Genomic DNA, 22,539 nt, shown 5'->3' with positions numbered 1-22,539 from the left:
CGGTGGCGCAGAGGGTAGCACAATTGCCTTACATCAAGAAGGTCGCTGGTTCCCCGTGTTGGTGTGGGTTTCTTCCGGGTGCTCCGGTTTCCCCCACAGTCCAAAGACATGCGCTATAGGGGAATTGAAACTAAATTGGCTGTAGTGTAAATGCAAGAGTGTAAGGGTGTTTTCCAGTGTTGGGTTGTGGCTGGAAGGGCATCCGCTGTGTAAAACGTATGCTGGATAAGTTGGCGGTTCATTCAGCTGTGGCGACCCCTTATTAATAAAGGGACTAAGCCGAAAAGAAAATGAATGAATGAATATTTAAATTAGTGCTAGGCACATATTAATTGAGTGCAAAATAAAAGTTTGTTTTGACATAATATATATGTGTGTGTGCTGTGTATAATAATACAGTATAATTAAAAATCTATATATAAATGCACTTATGCATGCATATATTTGAGAAAATGTTTGTTTATGTTTGGATATAAAATATAAATGTATATGATACAAATTATATATACATTAAAATTTCTATGCAACAAAATTGTTTGTATATATTTTGCTTTTATCTATATGTGTGTAATATATATATAATACTGATATATTAATAATGATAAAAATAATAATATAATGTAATATATAATACACAAACATAAGTCAAAACGAACTTATATTTGTGATTAACCATGATTGCTCAGTACTTATTTCTTTTTATATTGTTTTTTTATAATTAAATTACATACACACATATACATACATACATACATACATACATATATATATATATATATATATATATATATATATATATATATATATACATATATATATATATATATATATATATATATATATATATATATATATATATATACATATACATATATATATACATATACATATACATATATATATACATATACATATATATATACATATACATATATATATACATATATATATACATATATATATATATATATATATATATATATATATATATATATATATATATATATATATATATATATAACAATATATATATATATTGTTGAAGTCAGAATTATTCGCCCCCCTTTAAAATTTTTTATCTTTTTTTAAATATTTCCCAAATGATGTTTAACCGAGCAAGGAAATTTTCACAGTATGTCTGATAATATTTTTTCTTCTGGAGAAAGTCTTACTTGTTTTATTTCGGCTAGAATAAAAGCAGTTTTTAATTTTTTAAACACCATTTTGAGGTCAATATTATTAGCCCCTTTAAGCTGTATTTTTTACGATAGTCTACAGGACAAACCATCGTAACTTGCCTAATTACCCTAACTTACTACCCTAGTTAACCTAGTGAAGCCTTTAAATGTCACTTTAAGCTGTATAGAAGTGTCTTGAAGAATATCTAGTCTAATATTATTTACTGTCATCATGACAAAGAGAAAATAAATCAGTTATTAGAGATGAGTTATTAAAACTAATATGATTAGAAATGTGGTGAAGAAATCTGCTCTCTGTTAAAAAAAAAGTTTGAAAGTGTAGAGGTGGGGGGGGGGGGTCGGATGTAAGTGAATATCAGTGGGTGGGGGGATGGTGGGGGTTTGGCGGGGGCATTGTAGGGGCGGGCTCTTGACAATGTCTCTGGGGGCCCCCTCAATGTATGGGTCCTAAGAATCGTTCTAACTCCCCCCCATACACCCCCCCCCCCCCCACCCCCCCGGTAAAACATGAACATTATTTTAAAGTGTTAGCGAATATTGAATATACTTCATTTCTAATGTATATATTGTATACTATTTCTGATGGTTATTTATTTGAATCTAGAGGAAACAGTGGACGTGACATGAGATCACATCTGGATAATCAGAAAAGATCAAATCATTAAATGAGTGATGGAAAGCAGAGAGAAAGATTTAAAGTGCAGTGAATTATGGGAGAAAAACCTACTGAAGCCTATTCGCAGAGACAGCATGCAGCAGAATATTAAAGAGTATTATTTTAATTTAATATGGTATTTACTGAAGGAGGTTTTAACAAGTTTGCTTTATTATAAGCAATATTGGGTGTAGTTGTCAGTATTTTGACACACTTTAAAATCTTGAGGATTGCTTAAAGTGTTAGTTAATAAATAGCAATGCCTAAAATGTGTGTGGGTGTGTGGAGGTGGAAGGAGGCCAGAAAGACAAAGTAAGAATGAGCTCCTCCCAAACTCTCAGATTTCATTCATAGTTGACACATGTCGATATTTTCAAGGGCTACTGTAGGTTGTCACACTCAACACTGACATTAATCTGATTTTTATTTTAGCTTCATAGCATAAGGTAACATACAGAACATGTCAAACCATTGTTTTGAAGACTACATTATTTGTTTATGATTCCTCCAACACACACACACCTCGCCTGAACATGACCTGCACAGCTATTTTCATTTACATCAGCTCTCAATCACTGTGCTTTCCAGACATGTTTTCAGTATGGGCAGTTTCAGTGGTTAGCACTGTGGCCTCACACCAAGAAGGTTGCTAGTTCAAGCCCAGGCTGTGTCAGTTGTCATTTCAGTGTGGAGTTTGCTTGTTCTCTCCGTGTTGGCGTGGGTTTCCTCCGGCTGCTCTGGTTTCCCCCACAGTCCAAACACATGTTATTAGGTGAATTGGGTAAGCTAAATTGGCCGTAGTTTATGAGTGTGTGCGTGAATGAGAGTGTATGGGTGTCTCCCAGTGCTGAGTTGCGGCTTAAAGAGCATCCACTGTGTAAAACATATGCTGGAATAGTTGGCGGTTCATTCCACTGTGGCAACCCTTCATGTATAAAGGACTAAGCTGAAGGAAAATGAATGAATGAACAAATTCAACTGAAATCTAATAGCGATTATAGTCTTAACACAGTTAACATTTATTATTATACAGTACTATTGTATGGGTCCAGGTTTTAGTCTTAGTCATTTGATTTTGAGTATCTACCAATCAGAGATGTATAAAGTACTAGAGACCCAGACTTAAGTAAAAGTACAAGTGCTCTATCAAAAAAGTGACTTGAGTAGAAGTTGAAGTGCTCTTTAAGCCCCACACTTAAGTGGAAGGACTAAAGTGTTCAACATTTTGTGTATTTAAGTATTGCAAGTACTAAAATGTACTACTCAAATACTGAAAGTAAAAGTACAAGTATTTATGTAGTTATTAAAGAAAGCAGTCAAATGACATCATATTGTTTTGTTTATTTCAAATATCTTTTTTGGGGCACGTGATTAAGCAGAACGAAAAGAAACATGGCTTATGATTTATTATTATATATATATATATGAGGGGTCAAAAACACCATTCAGCGTGACACAGCCTTTATGATAGCCAGGTAGTTAACGTTAAGTGAACATTGCAGCATGTTATGAACCGTTAGCTAACGTTAACTTATTTAGCGCTTACACAAACTGCTGTGTTTTGTGTATTATTTTTAACTTATCTTGATATGTTTCATCGAATTCGACTGTGAATTTTTGAAGGCCATTATTTCGCAATCTTTCAGGAGGCAGAGTATGCACTTCATTCTATATGAATAATCTTTCACTCCAACAAATGCAAACATGGACTCTAAATAGGGCCAAGGGGGGTCTTCTTCATCACCATAAACAGTTAAAATTGAAGGAGTTGAAGGTGGAATTTTGGGGTTTTTCATGTCGAAAACAAACTAAAATCCTCAATGCAGGCAGGCAGCGCTGTCTTCTTTAACCGTCTGAATGATGACGAGCCAGCTTATTCAAACCTGTGACAGCGCCATCTGCTGCTCTGGCAGTAATAATGTGGATTTGAATGATTCGTAACATTTTTATAATTGTAACGAGTAACGATGCGGCACATGATCGAAAATAAGTACTGAAGTAAAAGTGGAAGGAGAAAAAGCAATACTCCAGTAGAGTACAGATGCAGCCTTTTAGTACTTAAGTACAGTAGTGAAGTAGTTCTACTTCGTTACTATACATCTCTGCTACCGATACAGAAACCCGATCTGATACTTCTATAGTACATAAAAAAGAATAAAGAAGAGTGGAGAAACAGATCCAGGATGTTCCTTATGTTTTATATAATTCACCTTATTTTAACATTCATCAACTCTGTGTGTGTGTGTGTGTGTGTGTGTGTGTGTTGCTTTTTTTCTGTTAGTGGGCGGGGCCGCAGCTTTCAAATCTCCCGGGCTTGCGCGTGCAACTACTTGTGTTTGGTAGCCGCGTCATCACGAAACACCTAATGACTCGTTATCAAGACGACTCGTTTGAAGCACTATGAGTCGACTCTTTTATAGATGAATCAATAGTTTTAAACACTGTACACTTACAGATTTAAGCCTTAGCTGGATATTTCACTTCACTTAGAGCTGTGTGACACACTATATGGAAGAGCATTTTTTAAAACCCATAATATGGGCTCTTTAACAAACAGAGCACTTCTGTGAGGTAGCTTGAACAATCAAGTAATAAACAACATCAACTCTTCACTTTTGGACTTTAGTGCAACAGTAAATATAAAAAGATCTAATATGAAAACATATAGCACCTTAACTTCAATACCCGGCAGGCAATTCAAGTTTACTTATCTCACAGTTTGCTCTGGCAATGTTGTCGCCATCAACTTTATAATACCTCCAGACCGCAGGCACACTCGTGCTTTCCACTTTAAGCTGCTTCCGTGTTGTACTTTGCCGGCGTCCTGACATTTTATCCTACCCATCAGATTATGCTACCAACACTGTCTTTGAATGGTTCTGAGATTGGGGTTAGGGATTAGGTAGGTTAGGGCAATATTAAAGCTTCATATAACAATACTCCACATTAAAATGTACACTGGTAGCAAAATCTGATGGGAAGCATATTGCATCATCAAATGTGCTACCTACTTTTTGAATGGGAGGTAGGAAAATCTGACAAGGTAAGACAAATCGTCAGAACACCGGCATTTAATCAATAGCGTCTTTACAACAAAGTGATTTCATGCCGCAAGCCTTGCTGTTTCTGTGTGAAGTCAGGAAAGAGGTCGAACTCTGTGCCACTGCATAACTATAGATGTGTTAAAAAATAATGAGAATATATATATATATATATATATATATATATATATATATATATATATATATATATATATATATATATATATATATATATATATATATATATATATATATATATATACAGGGGCGTAGCAACTGGGGGGGACGGTGGGGATCCGTCCCCTTCACTTTTAGAGACAGACCATTTAGAGACAGATGATTACTAATTATATGAACATATGATCTCATACAGCCGTCCCCCCCACTTTTAAAATGTCCACTACGCCCCTGTATACAGGGGCGGACTGGCCGTCTGGCAATTCTGGCAAATGCCAGAAGGGCCGGAGCAGTTTTAAAATGTGGGCCGGTCAGGTTTTATTTTATTTTTATTTTTTTTATTTATTTTTTTTTTAAATATGTATTGTTTTTGCATGCTGGCAGCTTTTATCTCTTGCAAGATGTGAATATAATGCTGCTGTTGATGACGACAACAATAATAATAATAATAATAATGATGATTGATAATTATAATAATGATACATGTTAAGCATTTGGGCCAATCGGCGACGGCCGGCCGGTCTCGAGATGGGCCGACCCAATCAGAGGCTGTGGATTACGCTGATGTAATCAAAATCTGGCAAGATGGTCAAACAGTAAATGCAACACAACGCAAGCTAACGTTAATGTCAAAATATGGACCGTAAAAAAGGAAAGGCGGTGCTGAAAAGGTCAGAGAGAGCAAGAAAATGGCTCTAAAATCAGATGCTGCCAAATGCATAAAATTAACCGAAATATTCGCGAGAGGAGGTGTAAATGCATCGGAGGACAGTAGCGCGGTAGAGGAGGTAAGAAGGGAACAGAAAATAAAGCAGGTCACACATCGGATGCGCCGCAACACGGCGAGCACATGACAGTTGAGAGTATGGCACATCAGACGCGCATATTCACATGGCAGCTGCCGACTTGTGTACCTTAGAAACTTTTGTTTAGAAAATAGAATTCTGAAATGCATGGCGTTGCGCGGCGCGACGCGGTGCGTCGCCGAGCAGCGCTTCTGGTGTGTGACTGACCCCCTTAATTATACTAAAATATAAATAATTAATTTTAATGTCATTCACGCTACTTCTGACAGTTTTTGACAGTAACCTACACTGTGTTTAACAGTTAACTCAGCGTGGAACTCCCATACATTTTAAAATATCATTATAAGCAGATAACGTGGAATTTAGGGTATACACAGAACAGCTATAGCTATAGTACTGTAGGAATTTGTAGTCAACTCTAAATACATAGCTAGTCTTTAAAGTATGACATTAAATACATGCATATGTCACAGTATGTAGGTGGAACATAGACTTCTTTTACAGGCAATATTGTAGTATATCTATGCAATAGTCAGACATTGGCTTGCTTATGTTCTTCCTTTCCTGACCCCTGTGTTCATCTATTCAAACTAGAATGTTTCTGGACCCAGTGGCAGTGCAGATAGCCTGACTGCTGCAGCAGAGTCAAGTGTCATGGAGGTAGGAATACAGCCGTAAGAGAAACACACCCTGACACAAATGCTGACAGTTTCTTAATACTGTGTACAGAAAACTGATATAGAAACCACAAACCAGTTAGGGGTTGTCAGTGGGGGCTAGTTCACCACAGATGTCTGGTCAGTCAGAGGCAACGAGCTGCAATCAATCCAGAATTCTTTATTCTTTTTCCACAAAGTTTCCTACAAGTACTGAGCATGCAAGTGCTAAACATCACTTCGGAGTATCCATGTAGGTTGGTGTGTGTGTGTGGTCCCGAAACAAATAAGAATAAACTGTCTGATTGCCAGAAACACTTCAAAATAAAAGCTCATGTAAGCCTTTTTAAGACTGTGGCTAATTAACGATAAATTAACCCCTATGATAGGAGTAGCCTGTGAATGTGTGTCACACACACACAAATGGAGATGCAGCACTAGCAACACTTCAGCATACTTTATATCAAAAAAAGCTATATATCATGAAGGATTAAAAATGTACAAATCTGCTAGTACACACAAATATTTCTGCTTTTTTGTTGTATATTGTATTGCCTTTTGTGCTACTGTTATTACTTAAGTGTAATAAAGTTTTTTACAGACGCTAGGACACATTTCTCTATATAGGACACTTTTGCAAAACTCTTGACACAGTGAGCACAGCAGAAGTCTATGTGGGCTGAACTAGGGATCAATTCTCATTGTTTTGGCACAAAATGCATTTAATGATTACATCTCTCAAATTTCATCAATTCTTTTCTCACTCAGACACAACAACTGACAAAATTCTTTGGACATACAGGACATTTTGCACATGTTGCGTGCTGCATGTCCATTTGTGTGTAAAGCTCTGTGTGTGTGTGTGTGTGCGTGAGACACATTCAAAGGTTACTTCTATCATATAATAGCAGACAAACATTTTTTTATTAAGTTTTTACTGTATGTATACATTTTTTATAAAGAGGTTGTTTTTGTTCCAGTCACATACATTTAAATGTTTTAATATCTATTACATTTGGCACTGCGTATATTATTTCACCATCTGTACACTAATATAATGTGTGGATGTGCGTGTCCATGGGTGGGGCTGTGTCGGTGTGGTAATGTGGGCTGGTGTGGCTACAGTGCCAGGGCTGAATTTTTGTCCCAGGCCGCCCCTGCCTGTATATATATATATATATATATATATATATATATATATATATATATATATATATATATATATATATATATATATACACACACACAAATATTCGAGTCCCAATCGCGAGGTAACGTCTGATTCTGATCGAGTCTGAAACTGTGTGATCAGGCCCGATTTCTGATCATGTGATCGAAATTATTTTCGCTGATTTCCCTGATTTAAGCTTATAATTCATCCTGTTTTATTGCAGTGTGTGTGGATGCAGACGGACATGTACAGTTTAACTCTGGTCAGTCGGAGAGAATCAAAGAAAAGGTGAGAAATTAATTCATATCCTAAAGAGAAGGACGGGTATATCGAGTACTCTAATTCAAAATAAATGTATTTTAGGCATTCAGAAACATCATCAAACTATCTAGCAACAAGGCAAAATATCATAGCAACATTTTAGCAACCATTCCAGAACATCTTAGCAAAACACCCTAGCGACTTTGTAGTAGAAACATTAGCAACACCCTAGCAATGATCCACACTACCTTAGCAACATCATGACAACAATCCAAAACCCATGACAACATCCTAGCAATCACCCAGAAAATCTAAGAAAATCACTTTAGCAACTGCTAAGCAACCACATAGCAACACAATATGGCCAATGATACCTTACCAACACTATGGCAACCATCCAATCCACTCTCGCAACTAAACAGCAAGGCATTAGCAACCACCCAGATAAACGTGAAAATACAGAAACACCCCAGCAACACCATAGCAACCATCCAACCCCCTAACAACATCCTCACAATCACCCAGAATATCTAAGCAAATCACCTTAGCAACTGCTAAGCAACCACCCAGAAAACACAAGCAACCACATAGTAACATATAAGCAAGACCAATCATAGCTTAAAAAACACTATAGCAACCATTCAACCCCCCTAGCAACTAAATAGCAAGGCCTTAGCAACCACCCAGAATTTCTTAGCAAAATACAAAAAAACACACTATCAACACTGTAGCAACCATGCAACCCCCCTAACGACATCCTAATCACCCAGCATATTTTAGCACACTACAGAAACACCCCAGCAACACCATAGCAACCATCCAACCCCCTAGCAACATCCTAGCAATCACCCGGAATATCGAAGCATATCACCTTAGCAACTGCTAAGCAACCACACAGAAAACACAAACAACCACATAGCAACACATTAGCAAGGCCTGTTATAGCTTAACAACACTATGGCAACCATCCTTAGCAACCCAGAATGGCCTTAGAAACCATGCCTTAGCAACCCAGAATGTCTTAGCAAAATACAACACAACATGTCCTAGCAACACAATAGCAACCATCCAACCCTCTAGCAACATCCTAGCAATCACCCAGAACACCTCGGCAAAACACCCTAGCAACTGCTAAGCAACCACCCAGAAAAACAATCAACTCCATAGCAACACCCTAGCAACTAAACAGCAAGGCCTTAGCAACCACCCAGAATAGCTTTGCAAACAACAGAAACACCCCAGCAACACTGTAGCAACCATCCAACTCCCTAGGAACATCATAGCAATCACCCAAAATATCTAAGCAAAACACCTTAGCAACAGCTAAGCAACCATCCACTCAGAAAACACAAGCAATGACATAGCAACATATTAGCAAGGGCCAGAATACCTTAACAACACTACAGCAACCATCCAATCCCCTCTAGCAACCACATAGCAAGGGCCATAATACCTAACCAGCACTATAGCAACCATCCAATCCCATTTAGCAACTAAATACGATGGCATTAGCAACCAGCAAAATACAGAAACACCCCAGAGTAACCTAGCACCCACATAGCACACCTTAGCAACCACAGAGCATGGCAAACCCGTATGAATGGCCCAGAATGACTTGGCAACAATCTAGTAACTAACCCAGCAGGCTCCTAGATGTCAAAACAACATCAAATTTGTCAAAAACAAAACAAAACATGCAAATAGCATTAAAATTGCAATGTAAATAGTTATTTATAATTAAACCTATTATAATTGCTCGCCTCTTTCTCTCTCTCTTTAGATCCACGCACTGTGTTTTGTACTCTTCAGAGATTTGATCTTCAGCTCTCATTCAGCGGGCACCGAGTCACTGCTCCCCCTGCTGGACACAATCGTGTAGCACACCTTACTTATATTGAGTGCGCAGCATCGAACTTTACACTAAAACACTGTAGAGTGTGAAGGTTTTCAGTTCACTGTGGCCTGATTTCAGTGTCAATTAAAAAAAATGCATTAGTTAATGTATTTACTAACTTTAACAAACATTAAAGAACACATTTATTACAGTATTTATTCATCTTTGTTCAAATGTATTAAAGCAAATACAGTTGTTCACTGTTAACAAGCACAACTGTAGATGTTACTAATGCATTAGGGAATGCTGAACTATGAGCATTAAATGCTGTATAAGACATATATAAACTGTATAAGTATGTTTATACAACGTTGGTATCACTTTACAATAAGGTTGTTTTCGTTAATGCATTTACTATATATGTTTCTTTATTTAACCAGATAAAACCCATCGAGATCAAGATCTCATTTAAAGGGGAGACCTGGTCAAGAGGTCTGCAGCACACAACTGATGAAAAAAATAATCATAAATAAAAAATGAAGATAATAGTTATTCAGCTTTACCACATTACAATATGTTAAAACACACACATTGAGAAATGGACTGTTGTTGTTTGTTATAAAGGATAGAGCCGAATGATTTAACTGGGATGAGCTCAGACTGAAGAGTATTCCAGGGGGCGGCATGCCTAAAGGCTCACTTCCCCATTTCAGTTCAAACCCGGGGAACAGTCAAATGATAAGATTCACTTGAACGTAGGGCATACTGGCTTTTTAACTTATGAAGAAGGGAACTTAGGTATGAAGGCACCAGTCCCAGGAGAGCCTTGTAGACCAGAGTCATCCAATGGGTGTACCTTCTTACATAGAAGGCCACTCAGCTTTGGCATACAGTTCACAATGCTGAGTTAGTCTCTGACAGCCTGTAACAAACCTCAGAGCGCTGTGATAAACAGAGTTTAAAGGCTGAAGATATTTGGTTGAACATTTGGTTAATTAACTAACATGAACTAACGATGAACAACACATTTATTATTCATGTTAGTTAATGAAAATAAAGTTGATCATTGTTAGTTCATGTTAACGTACGGTGCATTGACTGAATTTAACAAGCATGAATTTGGATTTTAATAATGCTGAACTATGATTAATAAATGCTGTACAAGTATTGTTCACACTTAGTTGTTAGTAAATCCATTTACTAATGAAACCGTATCGTAAAGTGAGACCACTTTGTTTATGACTGGAACATTATTGTAAAGTGTTACCCAGTATTTAATCTTTATGTTTCATATATATATATATATATATATATATATACACAGTTGAAGTCAGAATTATTAGCCCCCCTTTGAATTTTGTTTTCTTTAAATATTTCCCAAATGATGTTTAACAGAGCAAGGAAATTTTCACCGTATGTCTGATAATATTTTTTCTTCTGGATAAAGTCTTATTTATTTCATTTCGGCTAGAATAAAAGCAGTTTTTCATTTTTTTAAGCACCATTTTAAGGTCAATATTATTAGCCCCTTTAAGCTATATTTTTTTTCGATAGACTACTGAACAAACCATCATTATACAATAACTTGCTTAGTTAACCTCATTAACCTAGTTAAGCCTTTAAATGTCCCTTTAAGCTGTATAGAAGTGTCTTGAAGAATATCTAGTCTAATATTATTTACTGTCATCATGACAAAGAGAAAATAAATCAGTTATTAGAGATGAGTTATTAAAACTATTATGATTAGAAATGTGCTGAAGAAATCTGCTCTCCGTTAAACAGAACTTGAGGGAAAATATAAACATGGGGGCTAATAATTCAGACTTTAACTGTATATGCAAATATGCATTATATTTCCTTATTCCTTGTGAAGGATTTCTAAGTGTTTCATTTAGATTTTGAGTACTATTTATACTTAATGTCTTTTGTTTCATAATAAAATTGTTTTCTATGGTCTTTTCTGTTCATATTTGTGAAAGAAATTCCAATGCAAAAAAAAAAAACTTGCTATCTTTTTGTAAGTTTGTAATTGTATATAAGTTACAGTGGATGTATATTGCTTTTTTATACAAATAAACCGCCTCTGTGAGGTGCATTACACCTAAACATATCTATAATTTGTGCTCATATAATTTCTTTCATTTTTCAGTTTTTACAACACTCCAAATGGGGACAACAAATCATGTCTTGTTTATTAATGATTTCATTAGGACAGTAAGGTCTGACTCTGCTTAGATAGAAGTCTCATCACTGAACCTTCAATAATGTCCAGTATAGAATATGTGGTCATGCTGCAGTGGAAACAGAATGAATATTGTGTCTGACTCCATCATGAGCTTGGAGGACTGCATCCATACATCTCTGACATGACTCAAATCACTGATTAATAAAGTCATCTGGAATGGCAAAGAAAGCGTTCCTGCAGGACTCCCAGAGTTCATCAAGATCCTTTGTGTTCATCTTCAACGCCTCCTCCTTTCATTTTACCCCAGACATGCTTAATAATGTTCATGTCTGGTGACTGGGCTGGCCAATCCTGGAGCACCTTGACCTTCTTTACTTTCAGGAGTTTTGATGTGGAGGCTGAAGTATGAGAAGGAGCGCTATCCTGCTGGAGAATTTGCCCTCTCCTGTGGTTTGTAATGTAATGGGCAGCACAAATGTCTTGATACCTCAGGCTGTTGATGTTGATCATCCACTCTGCAGATCTCTCGCACGCCCCCATACTGAATGTAACCCCAAACCATGATTTCTCCTTCACCAAACTTGACTGATTTTTATCAGAATCTTGGCTCCATGTGGGTTCCAGTAGGTCTTCTGCAGTATTAGTGATGATTGGGATGCAGATCAACAGATGATTCAGCAGGAAAATCCACCTTCTGACACTTTTACAAATGATCAACTAGAAGTCAAGTCATTATGTGTTACTCTTACAACTGAGATCCACCACAAGACTTCTGTCAGGTAGTGTATGTAGTTCAGTTTACTTTGCCATTTTTTTATTCTCGTTTTTTGTTGATGTTGTTTGTTTTTTTTGAGAATAGTATGACTATATATAGTATATATTTTTTATTTTCAGGGTGTTTTCTATTTTAATGTTATTTTTTATCTAAACATTAAGCAAAGGTAAATGAAATATAGACATAAAGGTAGAATATTATTCCCTATTTCATAAGGAAAATACGTTTTTTTGTTATTATTTCTAATTTTTGTAAACTGTATGTTGTGGGTTGAATAACTTCTACTCTTGCTAATAAAAGGTCATACGTTTTGAGTTATTTTGTATTTTTTAAATTGCATGACCTATAAAAAGCTTTTGCTGTTAGTCGATGAGTTAAATAACACACACACACACACACACACACACACACACACACACACACACACACACGCGTGTCCAAACACAAATTATGACGAGTGTGTCCTGTGGGTTCAGGTTTCGAGTTCCGAGTGAAACTGATTCAGTGTTTTGATTCATTTAAACGAACCGACTCTTGAGAGTCATTCGTTCGGGTGTCTGAAACTGCATGGGCTCGTTTCATATTTAATTTAAGAGGTTTATTTCTAACAGTATTTGAAGTCATTTAACTTGCCGATATTTAGACGAAAACGTTTGGCGCAATCTATACTCAGATTTTAGTGTTTGAACAAAACACGTCAAGGTAATTCAGAGGACTGTAAGTGTTAATGAAGCTTCTTACGCAGCTATACATGAGAGTTTAAATGCTGAGGAATATTCCCATCTTCCCACAGTTGAAGAAGCAGCAAACAGGAGGAATAACAGCAGGAAAAACCACTGACATACTATAGTAAAAATGGAGATTGAGAAGAACCCTGCAGAATAAAGATGAAGAGACAGAGGAACGAATAGGTTTGTATTTTCGTTGTTCTGTTTAACGACTGACGATGAACATTTGTATTGAAAATGATATGTAACAATACTGAATATGTTTGTAGATATTACTGGGGACTTATATTCAATGTATAATAGGCTATTCGAGCCCATTTAAAACGAACTAGCGCCGCAAACCGCTGTTTAAAATCCTGCCGCTCCATTCACATTATCTTTCTTTGAGTACTTGGATGTTATATATTTTAAATCGTTGTTAACTTACATACTTAACTCTAAGCTTGATTATTGTGTACATCTGGATATGGATAGGATATATGAGAGATGAGAATGTGAATCGAGCAGCTGCGCGTTTCGCGGAGCGGTCGCCATATTAGGAGAGGCAAATAATGTAAACAAACACAAAATCACCACAGAATAAAAGCCGAACGTTACAATAAAACTTGTTAAAAACCTGTACTTTAGATTAATACTCGAATCAATTTACACTGCAAATATTCAGTTGGTGTTTAGAGTGGTTTACGAAGATAATAAATAAAACATATAACGTGTGGAAATTATATATATCATATAGCTTTGTACTGAAACTTCACGAGGATACCTAGCCCTAAGACATAACAATAATACTTTTTTGTTTAGAAAGTTGTGTTTTTGACTGTGTTATAAAGCCTGAAAAACAAATAACTTCACTTGAAAAGTGCAAGATTCCCTCTATTGATAGAGATGCCGGGGAAAAAAGCAAAGGAGTGGATGTTATTATCATTATTAGCCTATTATTATCTTTTTATATGGCTCAAACACAAGAGACAGAAGATAATGACAGAGACAGGAAACTTTCTAGGTATTTTCTTACCTTGTTGGTGTGAGCATTTGAGCAAGGATAGTTTCACTCCAAATTTTAAATTCATTAAACACAAAAGGAGAAAGTTGGAAACATGTCCCCCACTGACTTCCATACTACAAGGTTTCTGCTGAGTCTTAAATGTCTTTAATCTCATCTCTAATTTTAGTGAAATATTGTGTTGTAGGCAGTGTTGCCAGTGTCCCCTCCATTTAAAAAGGAATTTTGTTTTGGCTACAGAAGCTTCCAGTGTACATAAAGTGACAAGGAAACACAAAATAAACATGAGAAAAGATGACAAACATTAAACAGGGATGCAATTAAACAAAAAGCTCTGGATGTTGAGTTGTATGTATAGATTTGTTATAAATATACAAGTTATAAGGTGCAAATGCGTATGATAAAGTATTGCATTGTATATTGTTATAGGTTGCGCTTTGTGTCCAATGTGTGACTCCTTATGAGTGAAATATTAGTTTGTGTGTCAGTGATTTGTGTATTGTCATTTATTGAAGTGTTTAGGGATTTAACGTGTTTATTTTAAACCCGACAGAAGTGAAAGAGGGACAATCGCAAAAGACCTAATTTAAAAAATGAAGACGGAAATGCTGCAATTTCACAACGTGAGCAGAGTTTCATTCATGATGGAGAGAAACCACATATGTGTGCAGGACTGCGGGAAGAGCTTCAGTACATCAAGCAACCTAAAAAAACACCAGAGGATTCACACTGGAGAGAAACCGCATCAGTGTTCACACTGTGAGAAGAGCTTTACACTCAATCAGAGAGCCTGAAAATTCATCAGATAGTTCACACTGGAGAAAAACCCTATCAGTGCTCTTCATGTGGGAAGAGTTTCGGCAGATCATTTAACCTACGTGATCATAAGAAACATGTCAGCATTTCAAAAAAATGAAGACATTGATATATCACAGAATTTCACACAGGAACAAGCTGGAATGAGTAAATCTTTCACCTGCCCTGAATGTGGAAAGAGTTTCGTGCATAAAGGAAACTTTAACGTTCACATGAGAGTTCACACTGGAGAAAAACCATTCACGTGCGCTCAATGCGGAAACAGCTTCATTCGTAAAGAGCACTTACATGTGCACATGAGGATTCACACCGGAGAGAAACCGTTCACGTGCACGCAGTGTGGAAAGAGTTTCATATCTGAATCAAAACTCAAAAGACACATGAGGGTTCACACTGGAGAAAAGCCTTATACATGCACTGAGTGTGGGAAGAGCTTCAGGTCTAAAAAGTTTCCTGAAAGATCATCATCGCTCTCACGCTGGAGTGCGCTCTTTCGGCTGTGATCAGTGCGATAAAACATTTATTACAGCGTCAACTTTAAGATCACACCTTAAAATTCACTCTGCTACCAAGTCTCATGTTTGTAAGTTTCTGCGGAAAGAGTTTTTCACGGTCTGAACATTTACAAGTTCACCGGAACATTCACACTGGAGTGAAACCGCACTGTGTGTTCAGACTGCGGGAAGAGCTTTAAAACATCCAGCAACTTAAAAACACACCAGAGGATTCACACTGGAGAGAAACCGTACACGTGTTCGGACTGTGGGAGAGTTTCTCATGTTCATCAACACTGAAAGATCATGAGAGGATGCACACTGCAGAAAAGCCGCATCAGTGCTCATCATGCGGGAAGAGTTTCACTCGCTCATATAATCTACAGATACACATGAATAAACAGTGGTGTCTAAATCAGGGGTTCCCAAACTTTTCAGCCCAAAATAACAATGCCATTTCATCATGACCCCCCCACCCCCTCCTTCTTTATCCTCAGAAGGGGTTATGAATATACAAGTGTTGCATGCAATGGTAACGCCTCCATTTCCAGGATATTATAACTGATATAATATGTCCAGGGCTTGACATTAACTTTTCTGATCACCAGCCACTGTTGCTAGTAGTTTCCTGGTTTCATTATTTTATTATTAGAAATTTTGCAGACATTCATTTTAAAATACACTTATTTTTAAAGATAAACATAAAACTTACATTTTAACAATTAAGACATTTGAAAAGAAAAAACAAAAACAAAACAACAAACAACAGTATTAAAATAATTAAACAGAAAAGTAACATGCATTCCCCCCCACCATCGTCCCCACCAGTGCTATCCAACAATAAACGTAGGTACTGAAGGCATAGTAAACATATTAATCACAAGTTTGTAAAAAGGAATAAAAGAGGACCTGTTTTTTTCAAATAACAAAACCTTGTCTATTAGGGTATATCTGATTTTTTTTCCAGATGTAAGTATCAGTTAACTCTGTCAGCCATAATTAAGAGTTGGAACATCTTTTTCTTCCAAAACAAAAGGATACGTTTTTGGGCAGAGATCAACCCATATGAAACAAACTGTTGTTGTACCCGTGTAAGGCTCAAAAATTCTTCAGAAACTGAAAAAAAAATTAATATAGGATCTGGATCAATCGGAATGTCTAATGTAACAGAAAAACTTGAAATATTTAGTTCCTGAAACTCTGTAATTTGGGATGTATAACATAGGAATGAGACAGGTTGGAATCTAAAAACTGACATTTGTCACACACTGGAACTATTTTATTCATTTACCACCAGGAATAATGAAGCCTATGAAGTACTTTAAACTGAATGAGACAATGTCTTGTGTTAATGCAACATCTGTGAACCAGTTCAGATTTTGTTCCAACTTGGAACTAGTAGATTTCCAACATTACTAGCCACTCGCCATTTCACTTGCCAAAATTTGTTGTTGGGAAAATATATTTTACATGCATAAATATGACTTTGACATGCTAAAAAATGACTTGATTTAGATGTTGTTGTTATGTCCACATGCCGCCTCATTCATTTCACTTTTTGTGTGTCATGTATGAGCGTGCTCAATGAGCATGAGCAAATGGCTCATGGTTTCATAGTGTCGTATTACAATTCGTTTTTTATTTCACAGGACTTTTCAGAGCTCAGAATAAAGAATTTACCAAATTTACTCTGACCATAAAATAATTATTAACTGATAACTGATAATAATTAACTGAACATAAATTATTATTTCTTAGCCGCAAATATTAAATGTGTCAAAACAAGCACATAATAGCTGTATACTATACTTTTGATTTACACAAAACATTTCTTAAAGACAACAACAAAAACAAACACTATTGACATTTGAAAGAGAACTGATCACATCAGTTGCGTTCTAGGCATGCTTGCTTCACGCAAGGAAACAGCCTAGCGCATCACATTAGCTGTTAGCACGAGTGATCATCCTCTCATTCGGTATTCACCTGCTTTCTTTTGCTTGTGCGTTAGAGGTGTGAATCTACACTGGTCTCACGGTTCGGTTTACGATTATCATGCCATCGATTCGGTTCAATTCGATATCTCGGTGCATTGACGATGCTTTCCATACACAAGTTTATATTTTCTTCACAGCACAGCAATTCTTGTATTAAAATGTATAAATATATTTATATACTCTTTGTTATACAATTTTGTCCTTTAATATAAACAAGATATATAAACTGCACCTTACAAACTCAGGTACATGCACAGAACAACGAGCATTTATAGCAAATTAACAAATATAAGTCGCTCGCTTTTGAGCCTTGTGAGGTCATTCTTACAGCCCTATGATTGGTCACGCGATCAACAGAAAGGGCTGTGATTGGCTCTTGCGCGCTGCGCTCTTCACCAATGAGTGACACTGATAAATGGCCAGCGGGCGATCACAGCTGATCCATGAAAGACATGGTGGAGAAAACTCTGCAGACACGCGCTCGTGTCTGTATCCAGAAGTATCGAGATGTAAATGCCGAGAGGAGAGGAAAAGTCACGCCAGCAGGTCAAATGAGCCACAGTGAGAGAGAAAATGAGTACTTTCATTCTCTCAATTGCAGTGAAATAGGGGCTTCTGCTGTAAGTGTCAGTGAAAGAGAAAGAGAAAGTTTTTAAGTAGTTGGAGCGTTTGTAAACACTCGCCATAGTAAGCTACGGAGACATAGCGCATATGATATAAATGACGTCAGTACATAATAACCGGTTATGATACTACTGAACCGACCGAATTGTCTGCATCGAGGTGCACCAAAGAAACTATTTATTTTGACACCCCTATTGTGCGTACACAGTTATTGTTGTCAGCCGTGCTGCTTTCTCGATTCTAAGATCGCATTTGCACGCATATTAGGCCATCCTTATTGACTGCTTTTAAAGAAAACTACAATTTAAAAATTATTTTCAACCAGCCAAAGTGGCTAGTGGGAGTGTCCTGTCTAACCCGCCACCAGCTGAAATCTACCTGCATTTGGAGAGTGTTAAGGTCAAGCCCTGAATATGTCTGTATAGTATATGAGAGACTTGCTTTGTTTGCCAAACAAGTGGATCTAATGGGATTTGCATTGAAATCCTTAAATATTGAAAAGTTCTTATTTCTTATGTCATGTGTCAAGTGTTTTCGACCTAACGTTGTGTCAGTCATATTAATACACTGCCTCTGAAACTTTCTTACATCAAAAAACAATAATTTAATCGGGTGAGATAGATATTTTTTAATCCAAAAAGTCCACAGGAGTGGGACCACAGGGTTTCATCTCTGTTATTCGCAGATGATGTTGTTCTGTTGGCTTCACCGAACATGAACTTGGGTGGTTTGCTGCCGAGTGTGATGCAGCTGGGATGAGAATCAGCAACTCCAAATCTGAGGCCATGTTGCTCCACTGGAAAAAGGTGGTTTGCTATCTTCAGGTTGGAGGAAAGCCCTTACCCCAGGTGGAGGAGTTCAAGTGTCTTGGGGTTTAGTTCACGAGTGAGGGAAAGGATGGATCGTGAGATTGACAGGCGGATTAGGTGCAGTGGCAGCAGTAATGCGGTCGATGTTACCAGTCTGCTGTGGTAAAGAAGGAGCTGAGACAAAGGCAAAGCTCTCGATTTACTGGTCAATCTACCTTCCTACTCTCACCGATGGTCATGAGCTTTGGGTCATGACTGAAATGACAAGATCTCGGATACAAGCGGACGAAATGAGTTTGCTTCATAGGGTGGCAGGGCGCACCCTTATAGATAGAAGCTCTGTCACCCGGGAGGAGCTTGAAATAGAGTTCTCCTCCACATCGAGAGAAGTCAGCTGAGGTAGCTCGGGCATCTGTTTTGGATGCCTCCTGGATGCCTACCAAGGGAGGTGTTCCAGGCATGTCCCACCGGGAGGAGGCCACGATAAGACCCAAGACATGCTGGAGGGATTATGTCTCTCAGCTGGTCTAGAAACGCCTCGGGATCCCCCCGGAGGAGCTGGAGGAAGTGTCTCTACTAAGACTGCTTGCCCCCGTGACCCGCCCCGGAGAAGCGGATGCAAATGAATGGATCCAAAAAGGCGTTTTTGAGAGGTGTTTTGACAATTCAGGTAAAAAAAGAGGCACACAAAAATTTTGGACTTCAATGTGCAAAGACCTTAACAGTTAGAGGGACTTGACTAATATTTTACCAATCCGTCAATCTGATGTCATTAGAGGAAAGACAGTCGTTCCAGAGGCAGAAGCAAACTGTCAGATTGTAATATAATTATGTAAGATTCCCAAAGCAAATTTTTCATTGAGTGGATTCACTTGCACAGATTAATTGTTCACCTAACCAAACCAAAAGGGCACTAGCAAAATAAACATTGTAAATTTTGATTCCATGTGGAGGTCGTCACGGCGGCGCAGTGGGTAGCACAATCACCTCACAGCAAGAAGGTCTCTGGTTTGAGTCCCAGCTGGTCAGTTGGCATTTCTGTGTGAAAGTTTGCATGTTCTCCCAGTGTTGGCGTGGGTTTCCCCCACAGTCCAAGCACATGCGCTATATGTGCTAATTGGCCATAGTGTCTGTGTGTGTGTGAATGGGTGTTTCCCAGTGTTGGGTTGCGCTGAAAGGGCATCCACCGAGTATAACAAATGCTGGATAAGTTGGCAGTTCATTCTGCTGTGGCAACCCCTGATTATTAATAGAACTAAGCCGAAAAGAAAATGAATGAATGAAATCATTTGTCGCCATCTAGTGGAAGATCTGCTATACTGACTAATGATTACCATAAAAAAACAACCTATACTGATGAATTAAACCTCAAGAACATCAAAACCTTTGTTGTGCAATGCAGTATATGCACAGCTAGTGTTTTTCAGCCAAAGATAACTCTCAGTGAACACTTAATGTGATTATTTTCTATAAACACCAGTGAAAATACTAAAGTTAAAATAAGCTGTCATATTTTAAGTCATAGCAGGAGAAATTGGAATGAAATGCAGTGCTTCTTGTTCGGTCTGAGACCCACTTTATGTCATATATCTATCAGGGAGTGAAGATTACTGATTTTAAAGAAATCAGACCTTAAACATGGCAATCTTTAATAGAAAGCCCAGAAACGCAGAGGCTGGCTGGCTGAAACTCAAAGTCAGTGTGCATATAGCCCATTAAAAAAAGATTCTTCACTATATGCAAGTCGTGCCTTTTTCCCCTCAGATTATATGACATAGCTCATTATATGACTCAGGTATATGAGAAGGGGTCATATTTGACATTTCATAAAGTTCTCCTGTAAAATAATTCATTCAAACAATTGCATATTTTATCAGTAGTGTATCACAATCGTACAGTGCATCTGGAAAGTATTGATAGCGCTTCACTTATTCCACATGTTTTTATGTTACAGCCTTATTCCAAAATGGATTAAACTGATTTATTTCCTCAACATTCTACACACAATCCCCCATAATGACAAATTTATTACAAATAAAAAAGCTGAAAAACACATGTACATCAGTATTCACAGCCTTTAGCGTGAAGCTTTAAATTGAGCTCAGGTATATTCTGTTTCCACTGATCACTCTTGAGATGTTTCAGCAGCTTCATTGGAGTTCACCTGTGGTCAATTCGATTGATTGGACATGATTTGAAAAGGCATCAATCATCTGTGCAGCAATCCACCAATCAGGCCTGTATGGTAGAGTGGCCAGACAGAAGACACTCCCCGCCTGGAGTTTGCCTAAAGGCATCTGAAGGACTCTCAGACCATCAGAAACTAAACTCTCTGCTCTGATGAGACTCAAATTGAACTCTTTGGAGTGAATGCCAGACGTTACATTTGGAGAAAACCAGGCAGCGCTCATCGCCAGGCTAATACCATCCCTACAGTGCAGCATGGTGGTAGCAGCATCATGCTGTGGGGATGTTTTTCAGCAGCAGGAACTGGAAGACTAGTCAGGATAGAGGGAAAGATGAATGCAGCAATGAACAGAGACATCCTGAATGAAAAGCTGCTTCAGAGTGCTCTTGACCTCAGACTGGGGCGACGGTTCATCTTCTAGCAGGACAATGATCCAAAGCACACTGCAAGAATATCGATGGAGTGGCTTCACAACAACTCAGTGAATGCCCTTGAGTGCCCAGCCAGAGGCCAGACCTAAATCCTATTGAACATCTCTGGAGAGATCTGAAAATGGCTGTACACTGTTGCTTCCCATCCAACCTGATAGAGCTTGAGAGGTACTGCAAAGAGGAATGGGCAAAAATTCCCAAAAACAGGTGAGCCAAGCTTGTGGCAGCATATTCAGAAAGACTTGAGGCTGTAATCGCTGCCAAAGGTGCATCAACAAAGTATTGAGCAAAGGCTGTGAATACTGATGTACATCTGATTCATCAGCTTTTTATTTGTAATAAATTTACAACAATTTCAAAAACTCTTTTTTTCACATTGTCATTATGGGGGGATTGTGTGTAGAATGTTGAGGAAATAAATCAGTTTAATCCATTTTGGAATAAGGCTGTAGCATAAAAACGTGTGGAAAAAGTGAAGCGCTATCAATGCTTTCCAGATGTACTGTAAGAAAAAACGACTATTAAATATATATGGGGAAAAAAATAGGTTTTAAAAATTATTACTACAGAATATTTATTTCTAAGCTAGTGCTTCATCTTGCTCTATTTCGACTAGCTAAATAAATTAGTTAGTTTAAGTGTATATGTGTAAGTAAATATTGTATTGATTACAATGAAATGTATTTTGT

Source organism: Danio aesculapii, chromosome 21 (assembly GCF_903798145.1).
Source record: "Danio aesculapii chromosome 21, fDanAes4.1, whole genome shotgun sequence".
Taxonomy (NCBI): domain Eukaryota; kingdom Metazoa; phylum Chordata; class Actinopteri; order Cypriniformes; family Danionidae; genus Danio; species Danio aesculapii.
The sequence above is the reverse complement of the archived record's forward strand: the minus strand, read 5'-3'. Positions refer to the sequence as shown.